Below are 12,500 nucleotides of genomic sequence, written 5' to 3'. Positions count from 1 at the left end.
GTCGCATAAAACTTTGTCACTATCCCTCACCGCCGATTCCGTGCAGGGAATCAATGCCATGGCATCTCCCGAATGTGTCGTGCACTGCAACTGCAAAGGAGCCGCCACCAATGGGAGGGATAAATATTATCTTTGTGTCAATACTCGCACAGCACACTACTAGTGCATGGTGAGTATTTTCCGAAAATGTTGTAGCGAGAGAAGCTTCGAGAAGAATGCAAAGAAAATAACATGGAAAACCCATTCCCTGGTTTCAAGTTTTCGTTGCTTTTGAAAGCTCGCCTGGTATAATCGAGTGGCACTACAAGGGCTGTGGAACAGAGCACGGAGAGCGGATGAGGAGAAGGAGGATACGAGATACTCTTTATAGCCTACCACCATACACCAGAGCCAGTCTCGACTTTCAAACGTTAGCTGCTCAATGGCAAACGTGCCTAGAAGACACGAGGGTTTTCATCGTATTGTACGCGCCCTTCTCCAGGGAATCACCACCCGCGAGAGAGAAAGAGAGAGACCTTAAAACCCGCCACCCAGTGCCAGGGAGAATCCGCTCGTCGTGTCGTGTTATTTCTTTTCAATTCATTTGATTCCTTCCTCCTTTTTCCCGCCGGCTTCCTCGTCACCCACATGAACGCACAATGCAACTCCACCACGGAAGACACACAAATGTATCCCCCGAGAGTGGCGTTCTCAGATGGCATGGCGCACACATGGTGGTGCTACTGCCGTTGTGCGAGTTCTCCGTTCTGCGCCATTCGAAAGCCACAATGCATCCTTCTCTTCCTCATGGAAAAGAAACGAAGGAGGAACATGAAGGGGCTTAAGAGAGTCAACTGCAACTCGGCAAACGGATCAAGCCGGCCAGGAGTGTGCTGCTTCACACGCAAGGATGAACCACCACTCCCGCCTCCCCCAGGGGGATGGAGTGTAATCCTTTCACTTATCGCTCTCGCTCGCCTGAATGGTTCCGAGAAAAGGGCCGATGAGACGGAGCGGTGGTCTCTGCAGCAGAATAAACATCTCAAGTTGTGTGCCAGCATTGTTTTTCCTTCCTTTTTCCCCCCAAAAAGGGAACCCAGAAGGTCTCGATCCGGGGCGGTTTTTCGGCAACGTGCCGCGAAGCCAATAGCTATATAGTTGAGGCCTGACGGTATCATTCTCGTAGAAAATAGGATCCAGCACCAAGAACGCCATTCGCTGCGTTCACTAATGAAGGTAGTGATGCTGCTACTGCAACTGGCGCAGAGTTTTTTGGGGGTGGCTGGAGAATGGAAATGGATTCTGGGTAAACTTTTGAGCCCAGCGCTATCAACGCCCCACCGAACATATGCAACCACGAGCCCAATTCTTTGGAAAGAAGCAACGTTCTCACTCTCTCTCTCTCTCAATTTCACAGAAGCTTTTCAGTCGAACGACGCCACGCGATGCCACATTCGGGCATGGAATTTAATAACGCATCCACTTGGATGCCGTCAATAGCAGAATGAAAGACGACTGGCGCTTCGACCGGCGGCAGCAGCTGGTGTGTCGCCTCGTCTGACAGCACACAGCGCATTCTCGTGCCAAAAACCGGCGCAACTTTTTCACCAACCAACCAACCAGAGCAAGGAAGCCAGAGCAGACCACCGGGGGTACGATGATGTCGTTGCCAGGCGGTAAGGCTTTTCTTCGGCTTTTCTGTGGTGTGCTGCTGCTGTACGAATCCAGCCGGGGTTGGTACGCGCTGGAACATCTATTGTTATTTTAACAATAATTGCACACATCGTTTGTTTGCCAGTATGTCATATAAGCCCGGCATTTGCCGTGCGCCCACATACGACAAAACGTGTTGAGGGATTTTCAAATTTACGATACCGAACAGTTGCTGTGGAGAGAAGCTTCTGCTGGCGGCAACACATCGTTGTACGTGATTGTTTGCCGATGTGGCGGCGTAAGACGTGCTGCTGCTGTTGCTGTTGCTGTTGCTGCTGCCGTCGGTTGGTGTGACAAGCTGATGGAAAAGACAAACTGGAAGCGAAACCGCATCGCCAACGGAATCTGGGTAGGGAGATAAAGATAAGGACATTCTTGGCGCAAGGTTTGGGTGTGAGGTTTGTGTTTTGTGCGACGGAAGTTTATGTGGGGCAGAGCAGTAAGGGGGAGTTGTGTTTTCTTCAGCTTGGATTTGTAAGGATGGAATAAGTATTTCTTCAACGGCAAAAACAAGCGTGTAATTCCATGATTCACAAGGTTAAGCACGAGGTTACAATTAGATCTGCATCGTAACCTATGAACAACATTGTCTTTTTCTGAAGAATATTATCTCCATGGTAACATGCTCAGTGTCTACGACATTCAACAAATTTGCTCTTCATAGTTAGGGGCGTATAAAAAAGTACAAATTTATCCTTTTTTTTAGTTAAAATACTTTTTAAATCCATTCCCACAAGCCGCTTAGCGCCTAACGCAAATGAGAAAATTAATTTCAAGCGAACTCGTACACCGAAGTGTTACTTTCACACTTGGCTAATTACCCGCTCCTCACAAGCAAGGTGTTCGTTTGGTCCATCATTATTTGCACATTGCTCGCACATACACCCCGCACACATACGAACAAAAACACACGTGGCAGCTGCATGATAAATTCGTTGAAACATCGGTAAATTAGTTCATCAGTAGTGTGTTCCTCCAAGCTAAACTTTCTCGTCCGGCTGCATGCACCTGCTGTGGTGGTGGTGGCAAAAGTTATTCTGCATATCCTGAGTGAGCCTTAACGATGACGATGTGAGATATTAGGAGCGAGGTACGTCGAAGCCGAGGAACCGAAAAGAACCGGAAGAGAATGTTGGCTTTGAATTCATTTCTAATTAACAACCGACAACGAATGGTGCGCAGTGTGGTGGTGGTGATTGAATTAAAACATATTTTCAGGTCGAACAGGAAAAGTTTCCGTGGACGCGCGCTGGCTGATCCAAGCCTTTAAAGGATTCGCTCAACGTTGTGACGTTAGCCGACGATGAACCATGGGCTACTATGTCCAGTGGAAACAACTTCGAGAAGCTACCTCATGTACTGTAACCACAAGTGTAGCCATCGGCCTTAAGTAATGAAGCCAGAGCCGGAATCTCGTCGGTAGTACCGACGAAGAGACGTGGTGATAGATGCTTAACCGATCTGCATTGTTCTGCAATTCCCCGAGTAAGTGCATTGCAACAAACTTGCACAGTACGATGACTACTTGTACTATTTCTGCCAGGTACCTTCATCACGCGCCAGTACGCCTGCCCACATTCACGTCCTTTATTAGCTGGATGTGGTGCTGTGGCAGAGCGAAGGATCGAGGCAGCCGAACAATGACAACAACACTAGTCACGCGAACGAGCCACTGCCAGTGTGCTTTGCATTTGCAGTAGACACACATACACCTTACCTCCTCGTAGTACAAGCAAGCACAACTCTCGTCCTCTATTTGCACACCAGAGAAGCACGTTTTCCACATTTTCCAGCCAGCCAGCCAGCCAGCCGGCACATACTCTAGGCCGTTATACCTTTGCCGGTTCTTTTACACAAACTTCAGCCGCGGCCCGGCACTCTGGCTCACAAAAAGCGACTGTGGCCGGACCTCCACCAGGACCACGCGCTCCTGGTAAAGCACACGCCGAGGAACCGAAATCTACCTCTCTGTATTCATATGCATGGGTTTTTAATAATATTTGTACTTCAGCCAGCAGGCAGGCAGGTCGTCTGTTTTACCTGAAGCACTGGCTCTGGAGCAGTGCCGGAACGGGGTGTACAAAGACTCATTATTCTCACAGGTACGTGCCACACGCTCACTAACGAGACTGTGGCGCCCCCGCGACTTGCTTGCAACCCGTTCACATGAACGGTGGCCCACTGGCATGTCCTCCGGTTTTTGCTGTCAATAGTTTTTTTTCTTTGCTCTTTGTCCACACATTTCCTCTACGCCTTGCTTCTGGCCACAAAAACCAAATCATCCCGCTGCTGCTGCTGCTGCTGCTCGAGTTCTCGAGTAAAATTTGGCCCTAACTCGAGGATATTAAGAACCTCCTTCCTCTCTGCCTGGCGCAGCATATCCGCCGGAAGACCCCGCTGGTCCCTTCGTCAGATGCAAACATTGGGCATTTTCCCACCTTTTTCCGACGATTACCACGCGGTGAAAAGTGACGGTAAGCCGACGGGGGGAGAGGGTACAGAGCGCTACTTTAATGTGATGTATATTAAATAATGCATGGTGCTGTGCACCATCTGGCGATCATCAACGCGTACCTCCACACTCTACACCTTCTCCTTCTCCTCTGCTCTTCGTCGTCGTTGTCGTCATCGATTGGCCTACGGGCCAGTAGTAGCAGGAAGCATACGTGAAGTCCTCTAGCATAGAATCGCTTCACGTATACCTTGAAGGTAAGCAGCAGAATATACCCCGGGGCCAACCACTGCTCGCTGTTGCCGCTGCTGCTGTTGCTGCAGTTTTATGGAAAAGTTTCCAAGTTCCAACAGGAGTAGGATGAGAATCGCGAAGCGACCAGGGAAGGGAGCTGTGGCACTCATTTGGGAAGTTATGTTATGCGAGAATCATCGCAGACCAAAGCATGAGGTTGGTGGTGGTGCTGCTGCTGCTTGTCGTAAGTTCAACCAACAAAACACAATGTGGCACACATACATAGGAAATATGTTTTCCCTCGTAGTACAATGCGCAATCCGCGTATCCACTCCCGGTTCCTGCAGGACCAAGGACCAAGTCGAGGGAAAAATCCAAAATCGGATTTGTAATGGAAGTTCATCGTTGTTTGTTTACCCGCCAGCCTGCCAGCCAGTCAGACCAGATGACCTAGTTCGGTTCGGAACGAACGCCAAGGGGGCCCAGATGACGAGCAGGCCTGCTCTGTTGTAGCAGTCCCTCCCACCCTGGTGTCTAACTTATTTTTTTGAATTTTTAATGGAAATACTTTCATCTCGCCGCGTTTGTAAACGATATCGCACGGTACGAGAGCGTCAGATAAGAAGCACAATGTCACCGTTACAACCTGTCGCGCGTGGAGAAGTTGTTCGCTCTTTTTCTTCGGTAAATTTAATCATTCGGAGTACTCGTGTCCTCTAGATTGCATTTGCATTTGGTCACTGAGTGAAGAGGAAGTTAAATTTGTTAAAGTACAAACAATGAATTCATTGACTATAATCGAAGCCATTGGGAGGAAGGTTATGTTGGAATCGATTATGCAAGCGATGTGCCGACTCAAGGCAACTCAATCCTGTGCCCAGTTGCGCTGATGGTGCATAATGCCAAGCGTAGTAGCTTTGATCTTTGATCCATAGATCCGCAACGTCATTTTCCCCTAAATTATGCAGCTTCTGTTGGACAAGTACGCATCGCCAAGGGGATCAACAACAAGCCAGCACGTGGAAAATATGGTTCCCTGGTTCAAAAGCTGACCAGCAGGCAACGTTGTGGGCAGATTAACGCCGAGGCCTCACGCCGACATCTCCTCGATAATCTCGATGATGCACTGCTTCCAATCGGTGTGCCTGTTTGATCAAAACAACTTCTCTTTCTCCATCGAACATCGGGGATTACTTGGATGAAACGATGTGAGCTTAAGCGATGGAGGGAACCAAACCTCGACAACGACATGACAACCGAGCCTCGAAAAACGTTCGACCACAAGGCCATGCACGGCCTTGTTGTGAGTTGCAGAAGATGAAATTTCAATTTTCGGAAGTGACCCGCAACAGTTCAGTTCGATGACTTACAGCACACGGGTGAAAAGGATGGATTATCTCTCCAGGCCTTCGGTGAGTGAATTCTGTTTTCGAAAACTACAACCCCATGCTTGGTGGCGAGTTCTTCCAGAATGCAGGATGGGAAGCGAGGACCATGCAGACGACTGTTGGACATTTTTGAGCTTCTCAAACACACGGACACACCGGCACCGTCGACTGAAGTCAAACGTCAAGCGTCAGCGAGAGAAACTATGCGCGCTCGGTAGCGGCACCGGGGGTTGCTTGGATGAAATAATTTATGCGAAGCATTTGCGCATATCTCGTGCAAACTATCTTCGCCTCGGTGCAGGAGCATCCATTGCCATCGTCGTGTCGTCGTCCGATGTCTCCAATTGTGCCATCCCTTTGTGCACTTTGTACCTGTGTGCTCGCCTCTCGAGCTGTATGATGATGGAAAATACCTTTTCCTTGCTTTTCGAGAGCATTACCTTCCAGTGCACCGTGCGCAGGAATGTGTTTGTGCACATCCAGCAACGATGGATCTTATTTTCGCCAGCTTTATCACCACATGCGAGAGGAGCACTACGCCATCCAATGCTTCTTCTTGTCCATGTGCGGATGTGGCATAATCATCACCTTTGCTACGTTGACTGCCTTTGAACTGATTGTGCTGTGCTCTCTTTCTCTCTCATTCAATCCCTCTGTCGTCGTCATTTACAACAAAGCAGCAAAAGGAGAGCCAAAAGTGTATAACAAATGGCGTCAGCCAATACCACAAATCGCACAAGAAGCACCTGGAGAGTGTATTGAACCGAAAAGCGAAAATATCCTAATCTGAGTGAGTATTGGCTTTGCTCTGAGTGGCACCACCATCTTGAAGGTGAACAAACACACTCGTGCCCACCACACCCCAAAAACATACTTGGAAGTTCGGTATTTGGCGTTGTTTAAATGGAAAATTTTCCACCTCAGCTGGCCGGAAAACCATTTGCAGCTTCGTAGACCAGGATTTCTCCGTAAGCTTACTGACTTACTTCCTGGGGCCAGACACTGTTGGCAACAGCAAGTGAGACGATGAATTTTGAGGAGGAATAAGCATGGTTCATTTTGCAATATTTTCTTCAGATTTCCACTGGAGCAAAATACAATCTCAATCGATCAATACATTATTCAACGAAAGATTCGATGTTAACTCCAGAGTTCCATGGTGCGCCTATGAAGCCTATGGTGGAGTTTGAGTTGAAGATGACCTTTGATTCGTTCCGCAATTTCACAATCTAAGGAAGAGCAAAGCTAATGAGCTAAATTATTTGGTATCTCTCCAAAGTTCATTGGAATAAATTTTGGTGTCTGCAGCAGCACGAGTTCCACGTATATGTTCCATTGGAATGATTTTCGGAGAACATGGAAACCACTTTGCACCACATTGAAACACCACAGGGAACACGACAGTAAACTGGCACCTTTTAGGACAGTTCGCGCTCGTTTGGAATGTCAGTTTTGGACAGTTTACAGCAGCATTTGATTTTCGTTTTTCACTATTTTCCACACCTCGATGGTGGGATCGACGACATAACTCTTCCACGGTCATCGTTTTGTTGCCTTTTACAAGGGTGGATCCACCGTCAGGTAAGGACATCGCGTCCTTTGTTGTGGCCGGGACTCATCTCTTCCCCACCTTCCACAGTCCGATGGTTCTGAAAAGGGTGGACATGATGTTCTGCACTGAAAAGGTCACATTGACCACAAACAGACACACCAGGCGCCACCCACCCACGGTGCGGCGTGTTTTATTGTGATGCAGATGTTATTAATTCCGAATTTTTATGCCACAGTAAATCGTGGCCACTGACACAATACCCCCGGGAGGGAGGGGGGGTTACATTTGCAGAAAAAGGATTTGAAGGAAATAAAAGGGTCATCGGACATTCGCACGAAAGAGCATGTGAGTTCCTTGGTCGCTCCCTTATCTGTCCTTGAGGGAAGTTTCGAACGGATTGAGATGTAAATCCCAAAACACAACAATCGGGAAATCGGAAAAAGGTTTCCCAGGAAAGTTGCCAGGGCCCAGAAGGCATGTAACCGAGAACTGCTTTCCGTTATTAACACGATCAGTAACAGAGCCTCTCGGCGGTGGAATCGATAAACATGTTTTCAGGACATTTGGCGCTGCTGCTCAGGTTTTTCCCACGGGGTACTCTACCAATAGACGTTTCCAAACACGTCCGGAACCAAGTAATTTGATGTAAATTGTCTTCCTTAGGGAATACAGGATGTGAGGACAATTCGCATACTTCAAACTTTACGGACATCACCAGCAACTACTCCACTCCGGGTAGCCTTCAGGCGTATCGACGACATCGTCGAATGGATTCATGAAATATGGAGCTACATTTAATTAAAACTAGTTCACTGACATCATTCAGTGAAGTGACAACACCGCATATCTCGAGCTATCGATCAACCGGTGAGTTGGCTAGTAGCTAGTTAGCTTGAGACGTGACGCGTTCACCTGGCGGCAACGACGGCATGTCCGCGTACATGTCATGTTAATACCGACGAACGAACGATTGATGTTGCTACCACCGTGAAGGGACAACACACAGCACCTCCAACGAGCAGGAAACGAGCTTCCAGATTCTAATTTCATTAACAACGGCAATCGGTCGCCTCGTACACAACTCTTCAGGATCATCGGGGATACCCCGGGGCGGACCACGGAATCGTCCGAAGCACAACTTTGCTATTCGCCGTCGAATTTCCATGTCGAAATGTCGTAACGGAACTTCCACACCACGAGAGCACGAGGAGGAAGATAAGAAGAGCTGACACCCCTCCTCCTCCCGGTGGCGATGAGCAGCGATTTTGGTGTCGCTCGCTCTGCTCCGCAGGCAGTTTGCTCCGCGAACGATCGTTTAGAGGATGAGATCTTCTTTACATTCATTATGCAAAATAGATTAGATTTACGGTTCTGTGGCGTGGAGTCGAAAGTTTGGACCGACCGACCGACGGTGTCGCCAGCTATTATCGCGCAGGGGCAAAGGGACGTGATTGTGTCTCATCGTTCGGGATCGCGGGATGCGCGAAACTATGATAACAAACGGCGAGCGGATGAGCTGGTGAGCTGGCGAGCGTGAGGAGTGTAATCGAATCTAACGAATTCAATTTATTGATATGTCTCGATTGTGTGTATCCACCACAGCTATCGTAGTGTTTTATGGAACTTTCCACAAATCAGATAGCTTCATTACTATGCTATCCCCATTCCCGGAAGATAGAGCATGGTAAAGGCCATTTCATTTACAATCTGAATGGATTGTATATTACGCTTCAATGGCTCTTTTCTTTGATTAATGTCAAATATATGATTGTGCTTTGTTCCAAAGTAGGCATTAGTTTTCATCTATCGTGGTGCAAGTTACATTTTAATATCAAATCTAATTGAAACTATTAGCAATAGTTTGTACATTAAGGAAGGGAATCAGTGTTGTATAACAAAAAAGAGTTTGGTTCGAAAACATGACTGATATTTTAGTGATTGTCACTGCGAGGTGAGATTAGATCCAAATAATCTTCTTTCGTTTTACGACTGTAACCATGGAGATTATGCGAAACTCTTTGTTTACGGCAATTTTTATACGAAAACAATTTTGCAAAATCATTATTCAATTATTTTAAAGATTGAAATTCAGTTGAATTTATCCCAATTAATATTTTTATTCAATCTATCACGAGATAGATATTATGCGTCTAAATGATAATATCTAAATAAAAAGATCCTTATGATAATGATGTTTTATCTATGGCACTAAAATAAGAATTCTTACGTTAGTCTGATATATAAAAGATAAGATAACTCGAACTAGCAACTCAATACACAAGCTACAACAGCCGGCAACTCCTTTCACTTCAATTGCGACGACAATAGCGACCCCAAAACAGTCCCCGGACAGCTTCCCAATTTCGCTGATGCACACCATACCCTCTTCCCTCCCCCAAATACAGCAAAGAAATGATCAGCAACATGATTGCTTGAAGCGAACCAAACCGGGGCGGTTGAGAGCGGAATATGCACAATTTACAAATTGTCACACACGAGCCGGTTAAATCTTGCTTCTCGATAACCCAAAAAAAAAACTGTCGAGAAAACGCATGAAAAGGACATTTTCCAACTAAACGAAATCATCATCATCGTCGTCGTCGAGTAGGCCAGGCAGCCAGGCATCGCGCATCGTCGTCAATCATGTTCGTTGCTCTGCCACTGCTACTGCTGCCGGCACTCGAGAGGCCAGAAAAGATATATCGTGACAAGGATGACAGTGCACTACCAGCACCATGGGCGGCGATGAGGGAGCATGTGTGTTCGTTCCAACCGTCGGGCACATTTTGGCGAAAGGCCACTGCTCCTGGTGCTGCTGCTGCAGTGCGTTCGATCGATTGTGTTGCTCTCTCGCAAGACGCACACCATCGCGGAGTAACAGCAAGAAGAAGAAGAACACATAACCTCAAAATGTGGCACACTCGAGGTGAAATAAAACGAAAACGAAATGCAGCGGCACCACACTCCATGTGATGTCCCCTCTCCCATTCACCGATCCTCTTTTCAGTAAACAACAGTTCCGGCCTAACCTTCCTTGTACACATCCTACCACCATCGCATCGACCGAGGGTATCATAAAAGCATCCACGAGCGAAACTGCTTTTCGCCTTGGTCCACGGACCCGAATGCCATGCCAATGGTGCCATGGGTTGGGTTGGTTCTCTATCGCTAAAGGCATTGTGTGGCACACGCACTCCACCACCGTCGTACCACGATGACTTCCGTTACTTTGCCTAGCAAATATCGGGACTACTACTAGGAGAGGCCCGTGCGCGCGTTATTACCTTCATCATTTTACGCGACATGCTGCCGCCTACCAACCAGAAACACCATAAGAAAATGAAGTGCGGAAGAGAGGTGTGCGGTGTGTGGTTTCGCCTCCGATCCGCGGTCCACCGGAATGTTTGCGTTTGGTTGTTCTCTTTTGCCGGCGTACGCACTTCTTGCTCCTCTTCGAATCGTTTATGGCTTGTCGTTGAATGTGGAAGGCGCGCAGAGGGAACCTTTAGGACCGACCTTGTCCAAATATCATCACAAAACCGCCTCCTTCGTAGTCTTCTCCTCTCCAAGCACCCACCACTCCACTCCATTCCTTTACGATGGAAAAACGAAGCGCACCTGTAATGGTGCCGTGTTGTGCCGAAAAAGCGGTGGAAAATGATGCCTATTTTTGGGTGCCGCAGGCGCACTATCATCGTGAGCACAACACACAGGTGACAGAAAAAGAGAGCCAGAGAGGAAAAGCGCCACCATTGGTGCCTTATCATGTCATTACTGGAAAGCAATTGTGAAACGATAATAAATCATTAACATGCTCGAGGGAAGAGGCGAGCGGTTGCCCTATGATGGTGGTACTCTTCCTTGGTTGGCCTGAATTGCCCGCCCGCCTATCTTTCTGACATTTGCCGGCAATCGTTTTGACACCCTTCGCGGTGTAGTGGCTTCATCATCACCGTAGTCGACCTTCTGCCCTTTCACTCTGCAAGGTCACCACCATTTCCGATGCCATTTTTGTGCCTTTTTCTGCGCCATCCAGTCCGATCTAAACTCCTGCAATCTGTTGTCGTGTTGTAGGCACGCTGCCATGCGCACTTTTGATTGATATCAGTTTCATGCAGACATTCAGAGATAGCTTCTGCTGCTGCTTCTGTCCTATTCACGCATTCATTTGATGCTTTGTGCGTTTCGCAGTAAGAGACATTCGAGCGCTGCTCTGCACGAGGAGAGTTTGTCAAGTGGCGATGTAAATTTGATTAAATTAACTATCCACTGGTGTGGCCAGCGCGTGGTCTATTGTATGTTCCGTGAGGATTAGCGGTGAATGAAGATCGTTTAACCGCAACTTAGGGCCGGATTGTTGCGATCAGTGTTAACGCAATCGCTGCTGCTCTCGCTTCAGAAACGAACCGTAACTAAAGCTTATCAGCTGATGCTCAATGATCTGACCGCACAACCGAAAAAGAAGAGGAAGAAACAGTTGCATCATTTATTACCGTCTACTTTTAGACATCAATCTCAATACCACCGACCGAGAGCTGGCCATCGTTTTTGATCAGCTTCAGCAGTGTAGCGTGCAGACAAAGTGATATCTTCAATTCCAGAAGCTCCACAAGCTCCATCATGGAATTGTAAACAATTCCAAGGATTATGGTCTCGGCACCGCAGAGCTAAGTAATTAATAATTGGCTTTTCCTGGTAGTCCCTCGGTCTCGGCCGCTCGGACCATCCGGAATCGGTGGGGTTCCAACTTTGGCGAATTCAAATTGTCATTGAGTCGTCCGGAGTGATTTAAATATTTACTCGAGATGGAAATCACGGTGACCGAGCGGAAAGTTTTGCGAGAATGGCATGGCAATCGCTCTACCAGTAACAGACAGAGACATCGATAGCACCGATGGAGTGTGAGTGAGGCAAAAGTTAGCCACAGTATGACAGCACTAGTACTGGCCACACAGTTGTCCACTGCCGTGGTGGCGCAGGTTCGAGACCGAAGTGGTTTACGAGCGACAATTAGACTGCCAATTGTGTCACCAAGAGGTAGACGCGGCATGAAATGAAGTTATTAAGTTCAAATCGCTTGCTGAACGCCATCGGTGGCCCATTTTCTTATCGTACCACCCATCTGGCAGTAGGGGCATGGGTTTCTTCGAGGGAAGCTCGACCAAGGGTCATACTAATTGCT

At 47.7% G+C, this 12,500-nt stretch overlaps 1 protein-coding gene across 7 annotated transcripts in view; it reads right to left on the bottom strand.

Moving 5' to 3' along the window:
- LOC126571361 (uncharacterized) overlaps positions 1 to 12,500 on the bottom strand; it is a 127,816-nt gene that overhangs the window by 5,662 nt on the left and 109,654 nt on the right. The gene's annotated exons all lie outside the window — the stretch shown is intronic.

The sequence above is a fragment of the Anopheles aquasalis genome, chromosome 2 (assembly GCF_943734665.1).
Source record: "Anopheles aquasalis chromosome 2, idAnoAquaMG_Q_19, whole genome shotgun sequence".
In the NCBI taxonomy this organism is placed as follows: Eukaryota; Metazoa; Arthropoda; class Insecta; order Diptera; family Culicidae; genus Anopheles; species Anopheles aquasalis.
The sequence above is the reverse complement of the archived record's forward strand: the minus strand, read 5'-3'. Positions and strand labels throughout refer to the sequence as shown.